The sequence below is a fragment of the Castor canadensis genome, chromosome 4 (genome assembly GCF_047511655.1).
Source record: "Castor canadensis chromosome 4, mCasCan1.hap1v2, whole genome shotgun sequence".
NCBI classification, from domain to species: domain Eukaryota; kingdom Metazoa; phylum Chordata; class Mammalia; order Rodentia; family Castoridae; genus Castor; species Castor canadensis.
Genome location: NC_133389.1, coordinates 57115695 through 57132880, shown reverse-complemented (window position 1 = coordinate 57132880; position 17186 = coordinate 57115695). Strand labels below are relative to the sequence as shown.

The window sequence follows — 17186 nt, the reverse complement described above, 5'->3', positions numbered from 1 at the left end:
GGTCTTTTGTGTTTCCAAATAACTTTAGGGTAGATTTTTCAATCTCTGTTATGAATGTCTTTGGAATTTTGATGGGTATTGCGTTGAACATGTAGATTGCTTTTAGTAGTATAGCCATTTTTACTATGTAGATTCTACCAATACATGAGCGCGGGAGATCTTTCCACCTTCCGTACTCATCTTTGATCTCTTTCTTTAGTGGTTTGTAGTTCTCCTTGAAGAGGTCATTTACATCCTTCATTAAGTTTACTCCTAGGTATTTATAATTTTTTGGTGCTATTGTAAATGGAATTGTTTTCCTGTATTCTTTTTCAATTTGTTCATCGTTGGTGTATAGAAAGGCTACTGAATTTTTGTAAATTGATTTTGTATCCTACTACATGACCAAAGCTATTTTTGGTGTCTAGAAGTTTTGGGGTGGAGTTTTTTGGATCTCTGAGGTATAGGATCATGTCATTTGCAAATATGGATACTTGAGTATTTATTTACCTATTTGTATTCCTTTTATTTCTTCCTGCCTTATTACTCTAGCTAGGTATTCCAGATCTATGTTGAATAGGAGTGGAGAGAGTGGGCACCCTTGTCTCATTCCTGAGTTTAGGAGAAATGGTTTCAGTTTTTCCCCATTAAGTATGATGTTGGCTATAGGTTTGTCGTATATAGTCTTTATAATGTTGAGGTACATTCCTCGTATTCCTAGTATTCTTAGAGCTTTTATCATGAAGTGGTGTTGAATCTTATCAAAGGCTTTTTCTGCATCTGTTGAGATGATCAAGTGGTTTTTGTCTTTGCTTCTATTAATGTGCTGTATTACATTTATGGATTTGCATATGTTGAACCACCCCTGCATCCTTGGGATGAAGCCCACTTGGTCGTGGTGAATGATCCTTCTGATATGTTGTTGGATTTGGTTTGCCATTACTTTGTTGAGGATTTTTATATAGATGTTCATTAAGGAGACTGGCCTGTAATTTTCCTTTTTGGATGTATCCTTGTCTGGTTTGGAGAGGAGTGTAATACTGGCTTCATAGAATAAGTTGGGCAGTGTTCCTTCCCTTTCTATTTCATGGAAAAGTTTAAGGAGTATTGGTATTAGTTCTTCTTTGAAGGTCTGATAGAATTTAGCTGAGAATCTGTCAGGTCTGGACTCTTCTTTTTTGGGAGACTCTTTACTGTTGCTTCAATTTCATTACATATCATAGATCTGTCTAGTTGGTTAATATCTTCTTGGTTCAGTTTGGGATGGTCATAAGTATGTAGAAGTTTGCCCATTTCCTCAAGGTTTTCCAATTAATTGCAATATAGGTTCTCAAAGTAATCTCTGCTGATTCCCTAGATTTCCTGGTGTTTTTTGTTCTCTCCCCTTTTTCATTTCTGTTTTTTACTAATTTGGGTCGTTTCCCTCCTCATTTTAGTCATGTTTGCCTGGGGCTTGTCAGTCTTGTTTATTTTTTGAAAGAACCTTTGTTTCATTGATTCTTTGTATATTATGGAAGAGTCTATTTTCTTAATTTCAGCCCTTGTTTTTATTATTTCTCTCCTTCTGCTTGTTTTTGGTTTTACTTGCTCTTGGTTTTTGAGGAGTTTGAGATGTAACATTAGGTTGTATTTACATATTTTCTGCTGTTGTTTTGTTGGTGAGCTCTAGTTTCAATGCCTTGTGACCAGATAGAATGCAAGGAGTGATCTCTATTTTCCTATATTTGCTGAGGTTTGCTTTGTGTCCTAAGGTGATTTATTTTGGAGAAATTTCCATGGGCTGCTGAGAAGAATGTATATTGTATTGTTGTTGGATGGAATATTCTGTAGACCTTAGTTAGGTCCATTTGATTTATGGTGTTATTTAGTTCTAGGATTTGTTGATATTTTTTGTTTGAATGACCTATGTATTGGTGATAGAGGCGTATTAAAGCCTCCCACTGCCACTGTGTTGGAGTCTATATGTGCTTTAAAGTCCTTTAGTGTATGTTTGATGAAATTGGGTTCATATAGGTTGATAATTATTATTTCCTATTGATGTATTGCACCTTTTATTTGTATGAAGGGTCCTTCTTTATGTTGTTTGACCAATGTATGTTTGAAGTCTACTTTGGCTGATATAAGTATTGCTACTCCTGTCTGTTTTGGGGGACCATTGGCTTGGTAAATCTTCCTCTAGCCTTTCACCATAAGGCAGTGTTTATTTTTGACAATAAGATGGATCTTTTGTAAACAACAGATTGTCAGATCTTCCTTCTTAATCAAGTTTGGCAAATAATGTTGTTTTATGGAAAAGTTGAGTCCATTAACATTCAGTGTTAATATCGATAGATATGTGGTGATTTCTGCAAATGTAGTTGTCCTTGTTGTGTAAGGATTTGATTGTATGCAGTCAAATCAGTGCTACTCTCTGATTGCTTATGCTTGCTTCTCCTGGTTTGATGTTTCCTGTCCTCTTGTGGTTTTGCTTGCTTTCATCTGTGTGCAGAATTCTTTGTAGAATCTTCTGTAGTGGTGATGTGTGGTCATAATACTGTTTTAGTTTGTGTTCATCTTGAAGGATTTTTATTGCTCTGTCAATTTTGAATGATAGTTTTGTGGGGTAGAGTATTCTGGGGTTGAAGTTATTTTCATTCAGTACCTGAAGTACCTCACTCCATGCCCTTCTTGATTTTAAGGTTTCCATTGAGAAATCTGCTGCAATTTTGATGGGTTTACCTTTATATGTTAGTTTTTCTCTCTTACAGCCTTCAATATTCTGTCTCTGTTCTCTATGCTTGTTGTTTCATGATGATATGCCATGGGAGAGTTCTATTTTAGTCAAGTCTGGTGTCCTGGAGCCTTCCTATACCTGAATGGGGAAAACTTTCTCAAGATTTGGGAAATTTTCTGTTATTATTTTATTGAATATGTTATGTATGCCTTTGGTTTGTATGTCTTCTCCTTCTTCAATGCATGATTATCAGGTTTGGTCTTTTGATGTAGTTGCTTTCTTGCATACTCCTTTCACTGCTCTTGAGTTGTTTGACTAAGATTTGTTCTGTTTTTTCTTTAATTTCTATTTTATATTTAAGCTCTGATATTCTGTCTTCCACTTGTTCTAGTCTGCTGGAGTGGCCTTCCACTGTGTTTTTTGTTTGACTATAGGGACTATTAATTTCCAAGATTTCTGTTTGATTCTTTCTTCTGAGGTTTTCCAAATCTGTGATCAACTCTTCTTTTATATTTTGTGTGGCCCTCTTAAATTCATGTGCCTCTTTTTTTATAGTGTCCTTTGTTTCACTTTGGTGTTTGTTAAGGTCCTCGCTAAGCTCCCTTATTTGTTTCTGTGTCATCTCGTATTCTTTGTTTTTGGTGTCTTGAAATTTCTTGGTTGCATCTTGTACATTCTGGTTGACCATGTCTAATATCTTGTCCATGAATTTCTCAGAGATTTCTTACCACATTTCTTCTTTGAGGGTTTTTTGTAGGCATCACTGAGTTCCTTACTTACATTTATCATTGTTTTGTTGAGGTCAGGGACTTGGTATTCATTTTCTTCATTTTTCACTCAGTTCTGTATTGAATGATTGTTTTGAGTAGAGTGGTTTCCATCCCTTCTTCTTCTTCTCATCACTCTACTTGGTGCTGTGACTCTATATTCTTGGTATGCTAGTTGGTGGATTTGATTTCCTGATTTCTTTCCCTGATTTAATTTTTGTGTTCTGGCTGACTTGGTTGTTAGCTACGTTGACGTGTTCTATCTGACCCTGGTCTGGATATAATTTAACACTAACAAGTTCCCAGGTTCAATCCCAGAACAGTTGTTAACATATTCTATAAAAACCCCCTTGATGATAATATATATATATATATATATATATATATATATGGTTGTTGCTGGGTTTTGTGGCCCTTGTGTGTGTGTTTGGGTGTATTTCCATTGTAGTGGAGGGTGTTGGTGTCAGGGATTGCATGGGGCTGGGTTTGTGTGCAGTTTGTAGAGTAGACTAGTCAGCAGATAGTGAGTGTGTAGGGGTTAGGGGTAGTGTGCTGACAGGTTGGAGGAGACTGAGAGGAGAAGGTGAATAGAGGGGAAAGAGTGGATGAAAAGGGGCAAAAAGAGTAGTTGGGAGGGAGAACAATGGATTATAGTACAGGAGAAGGAGGGAGAGCGAAGAGGACGAGAATGGGGATAAGAGAGTAATGATGGTGGAGTTGATAATACAGGAATAAAAAAAGAGAGAAAGAAAAAAAGATACACAATAAACAACGACAACAACAAAAAACTAGGTTCAGGAACTGGTTCGGTTAAGTCTATTAATAAAAGTTCTGGAGTTATTCCTTAGTTGTCCAATCCTGGTACTGGTGTTCAAACGGAAGCTCTGATGTGATCTCACAAGGTGACTGGCTATGAGTGGTATTTGAATCTTCTGTCCACAAGATTAGTTGGAGTTGTGAGGTGAGGTAAAATTGCCACCTCATGCAGGGTGGTCGTAGCTTTTTTTCAGCTGGGATGTTCTTCAGCTACAAGTCTGATCGTTCAGCTCCTCTCCCAGCATGGTTGGACAATTCAGTTTTGAGTGCTGCCCTCTGTCCCAGATATGGGCTTTGGGATCCACCTCCTTCCATGCTTTGGGAGGTTATTTTCCCTCTCTTGGCCTTTATGACTCTCCTTATCTCTCCTGGGTGCCAGTGTCCCCTCTAGGAGGTTGGCTTGTCACCCTGCCTCCACTCTCAGCCTTTGCTGCTTTATGGTGCATCACTGAGAGTTCAGCACTGAGAGCTCAGTTCCTTGCCATGCCCCTGACAGTTCAGCAGTGAGAGATGGCTCTTTGCCCCTCCCCCATTCTCCAGGGCTCTGTCTTCTGCTTGTTGGGAGAAGAATGAAAAGAAAAGAAAAGCAACTAGGGACTTTTTTCCCCATTGCAGGAGCTGGACATGCCTTGCTGGCTGGGTGTGATGGTGGATACATAAATAGAAGGATTACACTACCTGACTTCCTCTGCATAACACAAGCCATTATCTCAAAAATAAACCAAAGAATAAAGGTCTCCAAGTGTGGCTCAAGTTGTAGTGTATCAGACTAGCCAAGTGCCCTGAGTTCAATATCCAGTACCACTAGAAGGAGAGCAAAAGAAGTTGAGAGACAGGGAGAAGGGGAGGGGTGAGGGAGGGGGAGAGGAAGAGAACAGGATAGGAGAGGTAACATCTGACACACTGTGGTAAAAGAAGCAGGATGATTGGGCACAAACCTAATGGGTGTTCCCTGATAGAGAAAAACAAATCAAAATGGATAGAAAGTTATTCCATGGTTATATAGGTGGAGATTCTTCTGAAAGTAAAGATCTAAAACTTCTGGTTAAAGCAATACGTGAACACTTAGGAATAAGAGTTCTAGGAAGATCAAGAAAAATCCTGATGAAATAATTGAACTTCAAGAATGAACAAATCTTAGGAGAATTCAGGCAGAAGACCTATCACTTTTAAGGGGAAAAATACATATATGAAAAGGTAGGCCTCTGACTTCTAACCACAGCAAGAGAGATGAAGAAGAAATCTTAATGTAGTCAGAACATTTTTCACATGTAAAGAAAGTTTTGGGCAATACATTCTTACATGTGTGAAGTTTTGTAATTTTAATATTAATAAAATTTTATCTGACCATATGCATAAGAAAGTAACTCCTGTGTCTGAAAGGAGAATCAAAGTAAGATTTTTGAATCTGACCCTTTCCCTGCCTCTTGGCTATGTGGCTTGCAAGGTGATAGCACACAACACAATGTGCTCATCCACCATCCTCACCAAAGCCCAAAGATGGGGGCACCCAATCTTGGGCTTGAACCTTCAAATCTAAATACACCTCTTTAATTCAAAAGTAGCCCATATTAGATGTTTCATTATTGTGATGATAGCTGAATAACGACTACCCCTTCCTCACAGGTGCCACTGAAATAAGTAAAGTAAAAGGAACAAAGCTAAAACAAACAAGAAATCAAAAAAAGAAAACAACAACAAAAAAGAAAATCTATGAGAGGGCAAGGCTACTAGGAAGCAGAGAAAGCAAGCACACCACAAAAGGAGATTTCATTATGGAATATAGAATAGTTTGCAGGAGGACAAAACAGGGGTAATAGCAGATATTAGTGGGAATTGTCCCAAATAAGCCCGAGTTCAACAAATAGGAAGCACTGGAAAGGGAAAGACAGAATGCCAATTCCAGGCTTAGCCTTTGAGAGGACAGGCAGCTTCTGCTTCCTTCCTCTGGGTACTCTTGGAACTCAGTTGTCACCCTGTCTAAAACATAAGCCATATGGAAAGGTAGTGTAGCCAAACGCCCTGCTTAGTGCCAGCCACGAACCAATAGACCTACCGGTTATGGGCAGGAGCCTCTGGAACAGCCATGCCCAATGGGATAGTCACATGAAACAGTTGCAGCCCACATCTCACAGAGCTAAAATGTGGCCCAGCTGGAGCCCAGTAAAACTATGGAATCATTGCAGGGGGTGGGAAATAAAATGTGCATCGTTGTAAGCCACTAATTTTAGGATTATTACACAGCCATAAATAACCAAAACAAAGGCCCAGAGGCAATGTTAGGTGATGAAAGCATCTCATTCCTAAGACCCTGTCTCAAGGGAATAAAGATTTCTATAGTGGTTGGGACCTGTCATTTCTAGTTATGGCAGGAGTGTAAGGTAGGAGAAGTTTAGTTCAGGCTAGCCTAAGCAAAACCTAAGACCTATCTCCAAAACAACCAGAGCAAAAAGAGCAGGAGGAATGGCTCAAGCAAGTAGGGTACCATCCCATCAAATGAGAAGCACTGAGATCAAATCCCAGAAATGCCAAGGGAAAAAAAAAATCTCTGTTTAAGGAAAGGGGAAGAAGGGAGAAAAGTACAGGGTCCAGTTCCACTGGCCCAGTGATTGCACTAAGATTCTTTCAGTGCCTGTCATTGCCACTGGGCATTCTTTTTGGTTATTTATGTCTATGTGATAATCCTAAACTTAGTGGCTTAAAACAGTGCCCATTTTATTCCTCTACAATGATTCTCTGGGCTTATTTAGCTAAGATGGGCCAGTTTTCTGCTCCGTATCCTGTAGGCTACAGTGTGTTCATTTGGATATCCCACTGGGCCTAGCTGTTCCTATGGCTCCTGCTCACATGTGGCAGGGATACTGGTTGGTTCCTGGCAGTTCAGAGGGGCTGTTGACTACAGTTCCTTTCCATGTGGTTTGTGATATTCACAGTGTGGCAGCTGGGTTCCAAGAGTTCCCAAAGGAAGGAAGGAGAACCTGCCAGTCCTCTGAAAGGCTAAGCCTGGAACTGCCATCCTATGCTTCCTTTTCCAGTGCTTTGCATTTTTTGACTTTGAACTTGGACTTCCCTGGGAAAACTCCCTCTTACACGTGATATTATCCTGCAGACCATTAAATATCTTCCAGGATTACAACTCCCTATGTCGCCTGCTTGTTTTCTCTGCTTCCTAGCACTCTTGGGTTTTTGTTTGTTTGCTTGTTTGCTTGCTGGTTTGTTTTGGTTTTGATCCTTTTACTTATCTCAGTAGAACCTGGCAGGAAGGGGACAGTCTTGGTCAGCTTCGGTCACTATAATGAAATACCTGACATAGGTTACTTCCAAAGTACAGAGACGTATTTAGTTCCCTATCTCGGAGGTTCAAGTCCAACGTTGACTGCTTATTGCTTTTTGCCTTGGTGGATGGGCAATGGCAGGAGCACAGTGTGTAGTGGGCAGTCATTTCTAAAACCAGGGAGAGGAGAGACAGAGAGGACAGGCCAGTTCCTACAGTCTTATGTTGATTCTCCTTTAAGGTAGAGGGGTTGTCCTTTCATGTGTGTTTTTCATAAGCACTTTATTAATGTTAAAATGACAATGCTCTGATATATGCAAGAACCTATTGCCCAAGCCAATATATATATGCAGTATAAACCATTTAACATCATATTGTATATAATACAAATCATATATGAAACACATTTTGCTGTATTAACATGCGTCGCCATGCTTCACCCTCACTTGCTTACATGCATGAGCGTGCGAACACACTCACACTCACACACACACACTCTCTCACACTCACACACATGCGCACTCACACACACACACACACACACACACACTCTCACACTCACACGCATGCGCACTCACACACACACACACACACACACACACACACACTCTCACACTCACACGCATGCGCACTCACACACACACACACACACACACACACTCTCTCTCTCTCTCTCTCTCACACTCACACGCATGCGCACACGTTCATTCTCGCTTTCCCGCCCTTTTCCCTCACTCTCCTCACAGAGGAGTGGCTCTCTGTGCGTGGTGCATTCTGGGAATCCAGGTCAGGCTCGCTGCCGCCATTGCCTGAGGGGAGCGAGAAGAGGCCACGAGCAGGAGAAAACGCCGGCTTGGCCGCCAGCGCGCAGTCCACTCCACAGCAGCCGCCGCCAGAGAGGCCCGTCCACTCCTTCGCCTGCCCCCTGCCCCGTGCCCCGTGCAGCCTGCGTCTGCGAAAAGGTATGATGGAAGCACTGGTCTTCGTTGACTTTTGTGTTGGACACAGTAACGGTGTTCGTGTGAACTTTGAAAAACCCGAGCTTACTTCCCGTTGTCTGGGAGGAAGGGATGATTTTAAAGATTTACCTGAATTTGATCTTTTTCACTGTACTGATCCAGTGGTTACAAGCCTAACAGGAAGGACAGATCATTTTGTGATGTTTCCGAAATGGGGAATGTGGATTAAGGAAAGAAAGGCGAGGTCTTGATGACGGCCATTCTATGGCAGCAAGGTGGAATCTTAACAGAGTTTTCTTTCCATTTCCTTTATGGCCGGGATGTGCAGCATTTCTTCGTGTGGTTTTACCCATTTGCACTTCTTCCTTGAAACGCTCTGCTCGTTTCCTTTGCCCGATTCTTCTTTGGGTCGTTGAGTTTTGGAAGTTCAATTTTCCGAGTCCCTGTATATTCTGGTTATTAATCTTTGTGAGATGAATAGCTGGCAAAGATTTTCTCCCATTCTGTGGACTGCCTCTTTGGGATCTGGTGACCACTGTGTTGTGCAGAAGCTTTTTAGTTTCATGCAGTCCCATTTGTCAATCCTTTCTCTTAGCTGTGGAGCCATTTGAATTCTATTTAGAAACTCATTGCCTATGCCTATTTGTTCCGGTGTATCCCCTGCTCTTTCCTGCACTAGCTTGGCAAGGATGTGGGGAAAAAGGAACCCTCATACACTGCTGGTGGAATGTAAATTAGTACAGACACTCTGGAAAACAGTATGGAGGTTCCTCAAAAAACTAAAAACAGAACTGCTGTATGATCCAGTGATACCACTCCTAGGGATATGCCCGAAGAAATGTAAGTCAAGATACAATAAACACTCTTGCACACCAGTGTCTATGGCAGTACTGTTCATAATAGCCAAGCTATGGAAACAACCCAGATGCACTACAACTGATGAATGGATTAAGATTATGTGGGGTGTGTGTGTGTATTGCACTTTTATTCAGCCTTCATTATAAGGAAGAATGAAACCATGTGATTTGAGGAGAATAGATGCAACTGAAGGACATCATGTTAAGTGAAGAAGCCAGGCTCAGAAAGACAAAGGCTGCATATTTCTCTCATATGTTGGAAATAGGCACAATACAAATACAAGTAGTTTTATGAAAAACGGGTTACACTAAGGGACCATCACTAAGAGGAGAGGGAAGGGAAAGATGGAAGACGGTGAATGGGACTAATGTAAAAAGGAGAGAAATAGAGGACATGAACCAATTTGAGTTATAAGACATATATACATGGAATGTCACAAGGAAACTTCCTATATTGCTACCTTAGACAAACAAAAATGCCTTTTTTCAAAAAGGTAGAGTGGGAAGGTAAAATAGGCTGGGTCTGGGTCTTGTAACAATTTGAGGGGGAGGATATAAGGAAAGGGTGAAGGATGCTGATGTAGTAGAAATATTATGTACTCATGTAGGAAAATGGAAAAAAAAGAGACCTGTTGAATTTATTCCAGGAATGGGAGGAGTGGGGTAGGGGAGAATGATGGATGGGGTGAATTTGATGATGATATAGTGTAAAAGCTTTTGTAAATGTCACAATGTACCCCAGTACAACAATAATATAATCAAAAAAGAAGGGCAAAGCTTAACTGGCTTAGTGAAGACTTCAATAATTGGAAAGTCTGGGAAGATCACTCAGATGAAGACATGTCTGATTTTGATCTTTTTTCTGAGATGATGAGCAACATGGGTGGTGATGATAATGGAGATTTACCAGAAGTAGACAGAGCAAATGATGATTCACAAGACAGCGATGATGAAAAAAATGCCAGATCTGGAGTAAGGAATATTATCATCTGGATTTAGAGAAAGAAAAATAAGTTCTCTGTAAGATTGCATAATTATGACAATTCCTGAGTTCATAGCTCTAAAGGCAAATGCAGTGTTTGCCTCCTATAATCCATTTGTTCAACCTGTTTTTTTTTTAAATTTCACTAGACCACTTGGCCCTAGCTAGAGATCTAAGTCCTATTTCTGGACCTTCAAAAGACCAAAGACCTCCTTTGTTTCTGTGTTGCCTGAAGCCCTGGCCATAAAGACTGACTCAGGGTCTAAACCCTTGCCCACACTGAAAGCAACGGTATGCTGAAAGTGGTTGTCTTACCTGTAATTTCAGTTATGGGGGGTAGAGATAGGAAGCATCAAGGTTTGAAGTCACCTCTTCAATAATGAATGAGTCTAACATCTCAACTAAGGTGGTGCTCACCTGTTAATCTCTGCTTTGAGGGAAGCTGTGGTTGGAAAGATCATGGTCAGAGGCCATACCTAAGAAAATAATTAAAACAAAAAAGGCTAAGAATTGCTCAAGTGGGAGAGCTCATAGCAAACCACGAAGCCCTCAGTTTGCTTCAGTATAAACAAATATACATACGTATACGCACACTTACATTCACACATATATATATATATTCTTATACACATACAAATGCATACATACATACATACACACACATATATACATATACACGTTGTTGGGCATCTTGGAAACACAAGAAATATCTGACAGAAAAAAAATTTTCCATACCTGTAAGTTAGGAGGTGGATTCCATCGACCCAGGTGATCATCCAGCTCCATTTAGAAAGAGGTTAGCCACTTGTAGAGCCACCTGAAGTTCCTGATAGAATATTATTATTTGATGGGTTGGGGCTCCAGTAGCAGGAACCCTTTGGCATCTTCATTCCTCAAGAGCTCCCATTTCAGACACAGAGTCTTCCCACCCTCTGCCGAGAGAGACAGAGAGCCCTTTCTCTGGTGCTTTCCTTATAGCACAGGAGGCATGTCCCTGCATATGGTGACCCCTTCTTAGGGCATTCACCTTTCCAGTGCCCCAGTTGTCCATATTTACAACATTTTCCCTTCAGGTTATCATACCCAACCTGCTGCTTAGAGTTTCCTGGGTTATTCCTCCAAGAGACTTTTATTTAGACAGAAATTGCCTATCCATAATCATAGCCAATGCTCAACCTTGCCTTTAGCAAACAGTTGGGCCTGCTTCTCTGCCTGTAACTAACCTCTCTAAATCCTTCTTTGTTCTTCCATTAAATCCTGGTTGATGAAAACCTCAAAGGACAAATGTAGTAATTCTTTAAGTGGAGTCTGGGCACCCATCTTCTGTTTTTATAGATTAAAACCAGTATCTAGGACTGACTGGCTAATTAATGACATCCCCAAGAAGGGCTGGTCGTTTTACTGACTCTTGCTGGTATATTTTCTCAGTGTCTCTTTTCACCACCCTAGAGAAAGGTTTGGTTTTCATCTTTTCCCTGTGTGATATACCTAAATCCATCATAATTAACAGTTTTCTGCATTTATTTCTTCACTCCTTCAACTGAGCAATTAAGTATTAACTTCTTAATTTTACATTAGAATTTCTAATTTGATAGCTTCAGTTTGTATCAACATTGGGAACAACAACGTTTCCAATTGGTCTAGTTTCACTCCTGACATGACATCATCAACATAAGCGTAAGGCTGCTGTCTAAAAGCTTTGCTTTGAGAAGGGGATATGGGGGTCCTTCCATGTTCGGTCAAAAGTGGCAGATACAGCCTTGAATCCATCAGAAAAAGCTTTCCATAGAGGATTTCATACAATTTTCCCTTTTCTTTTGCAAAATAAATCTAGCTGGAGAAAAATATTCAAAGCAAAGCTCATATTTGCAACCTGTGTTTGCAAACCTGTATCTAATGTATGTTGAGACTATGTTGTATGGGAATAGTAAATTAATTTATTTTTCTTCAATCCCTGTTTTTTCTTTTATTTATTTAGTAGCATGTTATTTTTGTGCTGGGGGTACATTGGGACATTACAAAAGAGCTTACATTATATCTTACTTAGATTCACCCCTTCCATATTTCTCCTTTATGTCCCTTCCCTACCTTCTTATAACAGTTTGATAGGATTCATTGTTCCATTTTTCGTATAAGAGTATACACAGTACTTCCACCATCCTTTCATTATGCCCTGTCCTTCCCACTGGTACCAACCCCTGGTCAAGACTTGTTTTACCTTCCTGTCCTTCTTTTTTATTCAGACAGAGGACATTTTTCTTTGTATATGGTACATAGAGAGTTTCATTGCAACATTTTTCTATATGTATGTGCACATATTTATGTTTTATGCCCCAAAGTGGGTCATTCCCTCCATTATTCTCCTTTCTACCTTAGTCCTCTTCTTATGGCGATTTCCACAGGTGTGAATGTTTCATATTCATATCTATATAGAAAGTACATCCACCATATTTATCTTTATGCTCTTCCTTAAACCTCCCCCTACCATTAGTGTCCTCCCCTTAGCATGAACTGTTTTATGTTCTTGCTTTAATTCATTTATTCATATGTGCATACATTGTTTGGGCCATTTCAACCTCCTGCTCTGGGTCCCTCCCTCTCCTCCCTTTCTCCCTTGCTTCCAGTCAGAACCTGTTCTGCCCTTTTTTCCAATTTTGTTGAAGAGAGACACAAGCAATAATAAGACAAAGTGGTTTTGCTAGTTGAGATAAGGATAGCTATACAGAGAGATTCCTAGCATTGCTTCCATGCGCAAGGGTGATTCATCGCTACCGGATCTTTTCACTAGTTCCTGATCACCTTCCCATATTGACCTCTGTTGCTTTAAGGTTTCTGTATTAGCACGTCTGCAGTGGGGACATAAAACACTTTCATGTTTTGTGTTTCCTGCCTATCCCCATACCTCCCGTATGTGCTCTCCCCTTAGCATGTGACCCAAGTCCAACCACATTGCTATATTTGCCCTAGATCTGAAGTCCACATTTAAGGGAGAACATGTGATTTTTGGTCTTCTGAGCCTGGCTGACCTCGCTCAGAATGATGTTCTCCAGTTCCATCCATTTACTTGAGAATGAAAAGATTTCATTATTCTTCATGGCTGAGTAAAATTCCATTGTGTACAAGTACATTTTCTTAATCCATTTGTCAGTAGTGGGCCATCTTGGCTGTTTCCATAACTTGGCTATTGGGAATAGTACTGCAATAAACATGGGTATGCAGGTGTCTCTGGAGTAATCTGAGTCACATTCCTTTGGGTCTATCCCCAGGAGTGGGATTCCTGGATCATACGGCAGGTCTATGTTTAGATTTTGAAGCAGTCTCCATGTTTTTTTCCAGAGTGGTTGCACTAGCGTACATTATCACCAGCAGTGTATGAGGGTTCCTTTTTCCCAAAACCCTCAGCAACATCTGTTGGTGGTGGTGTTTTTGATGATAACTATTCTAACGGGTGAGGTGGAATCTTAGTATGGTTTTGATTTAAATTTCCTTTATAGCTAGAGATGGTGAACATTTTTTCATGTGTTTTGGCCATTTGAATTTCTTCTTTTGAGAAAGTTCTGTTTCATTCTGTTGCCCATTTCTTCATTGATTTTGGGAGAGTTTAGTTATTTAAGTTCCTTGTATATTCTGGTTATAAGTCCTTTGTCTCATGTATAGCTGGCAAATATTTTCTCCCACGCTGTGGGTGGTCTCTTCAGTTTAGAGAGCATTACTTTTGTTGTGCAGAAGCTTTTTCACTTTATGTAGTCCCATTAGTCCATCCTTTCTCTTAGTTGCTGAGCTGCTGGGGTTCTATTGAGGCAGTCCTTGTCTATACCTATTACTTCCAGAGTATTCCCTGCTCTTTCCTGTACTAACTTCAGAGTTTCAGGTTTGATATGAAGGTCCTTGATCCATTTTGAGTTGATACTAGCATAGGGTGATAAACATGGATCTAGTTTCAGTTTTTTTGCAGACGGATAACCACTTTTCCCAGCAACATTTGCTGAAGAGGCTGTCTTTTCTCCATCATATGTTTTTGGTGCCTTTGTCAAAAATAACGTAGGCATAGCTGTGTAGATTCATATCCAGGTCCTCTATTCTGTTCCACTGGTCTTCATATCTGTTTTTGTGCCAGTACCATGCTGTTTTTATTGCTATTGCTTTGTAATATAGTTGGAAGTTGGGTATTGTGATACCTGCAGCAATGCTCTTTTTGCTGAGTATTGCCTTGGCTATTCACAGTCAAAGTTCATTTCCAAATGAACTTTAGGGTAGATTTTTCAATCTCTGTGATGAATGTCATTGGGATTTTGATGGGAATTGCATTAAACATGTGGATTGCTTTTGGTAGTGTAGCCATTTTTATTATGTTGATTCTACCAGTCAGCGGAGATCTCTCCACCTTCTGTAGTCTTCCTTGATCTTTTTCTTCAGGGGTTTGTTTGTAGAACTCCTTGTAGAGGTCAGTCACATCCTTTGTGTAGTTTCCTCCTAGGTATTTGATATTTTTGAGGCTATTGTAAATGGAATTGTTGCCATATATTTCTCAGTTTTCTCGTTATTGGTGTATAGAAAAGCTAATTATTTTTGTAAGTTGATTTTGTCTTCTGCCACCTTGCTGTCACTGTTTGTGGTGTCTAGGAGTTTTTGGGTACAGTTTTTTGGGTCTTTAAGGTATAGGATTCATGTTGTCTGCAAATAGGAATATTCTGACAGTTTCTTTACCTCTTTGTATTGCTTTTATTTCTTCTTCTTGCCTAATTGCTTTGGCCTGTTAGTCCAGGATGATGTTGACTAGGAGTTGGGATAGTGGGCACCCTTGTCTTGTTCTTGATTTTAGGGGAAATGGTTTTACTTTTTCTCTATTAAGTATGATGTTGGCTGTAGGTTTGTCATATATAGCCTTTGCAACGTTGTGGTACTTTCCTTCTATTCCTAGTTTTCTTAGAGTTTTTATCATGAAGTGGTGTTGGATGTTATCGAAGGCTTTTCTGCATCTATCGAGATGATCAAGTGATTTTTGTCTTTGTTTCTATTAGTGTGCTGTATTACATTTATAGATTTGCATATGTTGAACCACCCCTGCATCCACGGGATGAAGCTGACTTGGTCATAGTGAATGATCTTTCTGATGTACTTTTGGATTCTTATGGTGATTTTCACAGGTGTGAATGTTTCATATTCATATACATATAGAAAGTACATCCACCATATTCATCTTTACGCTCTTCATTAAACCTCCCCCTACCATTAGTGTCCTCCTCTTAGCATGAACTGCTTTATATTCTTGTCCTTCATTGCTTACATGTCTGATCATTGTTCAGTGGGATTTTTTTGCTTGTGTATTTTACCTGTTAATATATTGAGCTTAAGGTAACCTAACCCTCCTCCACTGTACTTTCTCACCCTTTCCCCCACATCCTGTGTTGTTCAACAGTTTTCATCATGTTCACTGTGCCTTGTTCCTACACACATGTGATGGATTTCTTTATTGTTCACTATCTTTCTTTCCCTCTTTTCCTTCTCCCTTAGTCTCTTCTATCAATCCCACTTCTGGACACATGTTACGAATACATTTATGTATTGCTTATATTTCAAATGGGCCTGTATTCCACATATGAGAGAGAACATGTGGCCTTTGGCTTTTGAACTTGGCTAACTTAATTTGAAATGATGTTTTTCAGTTCCATAATTTACCTGCAAACAACAAAATTTTATTCTTCTTTGTGCCTGAATGATCTTATTGTATCTAAATACCACATTTTCTGAATCCATCAGTTATGGACATCTTAGCTATTTGCATAGCTTTGACTATTGTGAATAATGCTGCAGTAAATGTGTGTATGCAGGTATCTTTCTTTCATGTATGACTCTAGATGTGATATTGCTGGATCATATGATAGTTCTATCTTTAGTTTTTTGAGGAGCCTCCATACTGTTTTCTGTAGTGGTTGTACTAGTTTGCCACCTACCAACAAAGTATGAGAGTTCCATTTTCCTACATCCTTGCCAACATGTGTTGTTTGTGTTCTTCATGATCACCATTGTAAGAGGAGTGAGGTAGAATGTTTTTTGTGTGTGTGAGGTGGAATCTCAATGTGGTTTTCATTTGCATTTCCTTTATGGCCGAGGATGTTGAGCATTTCTTCATGTGTTGTTTGGCCATTTGGACTTCTTTGAAAAAGTTCTGTTTAGTTCAGTTGCTCATTTCTTTAATAGGTACAGATTCTTTGGGAATGTAGGTATTTGAGCCCCCTGGAAATTCTGGATACTAATCCCTTTTCAAATGTATAGCTGGCAAAGATTTTCTCCCATTCTGTGGGCTGCTTCTTCAATCTGGTGACCATTTCTTTTGTTGTTCAGAAGCTTTTTAGTTCCATGGATTCCCATTTGTCAATCCTTTCTCTAAATTGCTGAGCCACTGGAGTTGTATTTCAGAAGTTATTGCCTATTCTTGTACATTCCAGTGTATCCCCTACTCTTTCCTGCACTGGCTTCAAAGTTTCAGGCCTTCTAGTAAGGTCCTTAACCCACTTTGAGTTGATAGTTGTACAGGGTGAAAGATACGGGTCTAGTTTCAGTTCTCTGCATGCAGATACCCAGTTTCTGCAGCACCATTTGTTGAAGACTTTCATTTCTCCATTATATGTTTTGGATGCCTTTTTCAAAAATCAGGCGGGTGTAACTGTGTAGATTCATGTCTGGGTGTTTTATTCTGTTCGGTTGGTCTTCATGTAGTTTTTGTGCCTCTAGCATGCTGTTTTTTCTTGCTATGGCTCTGTAATATATTTTGAAGTTGGATATTGTGATACCCACGAATTGCTCTTTTTGCTTAGCATTGCTTGACTATGGTTCAT

At 39.8% G+C, this 17186-nt stretch overlaps 1 long non-coding RNA gene and 1 pseudogene across 2 annotated transcripts in view; both read left to right on the top strand.

Annotated features, from left to right (window-relative positions):
• The window catches only part of LOC141422508 (uncharacterized), a 122588-nt gene that overhangs the window by 50756 nt on the left and 54646 nt on the right, over window positions 1-17186 (top strand). The gene's annotated exons all lie outside the window — the stretch shown is intronic.
• Window positions 7971-10341, top strand: LOC141422418 (prostaglandin E synthase 3-like; annotated as a pseudogene).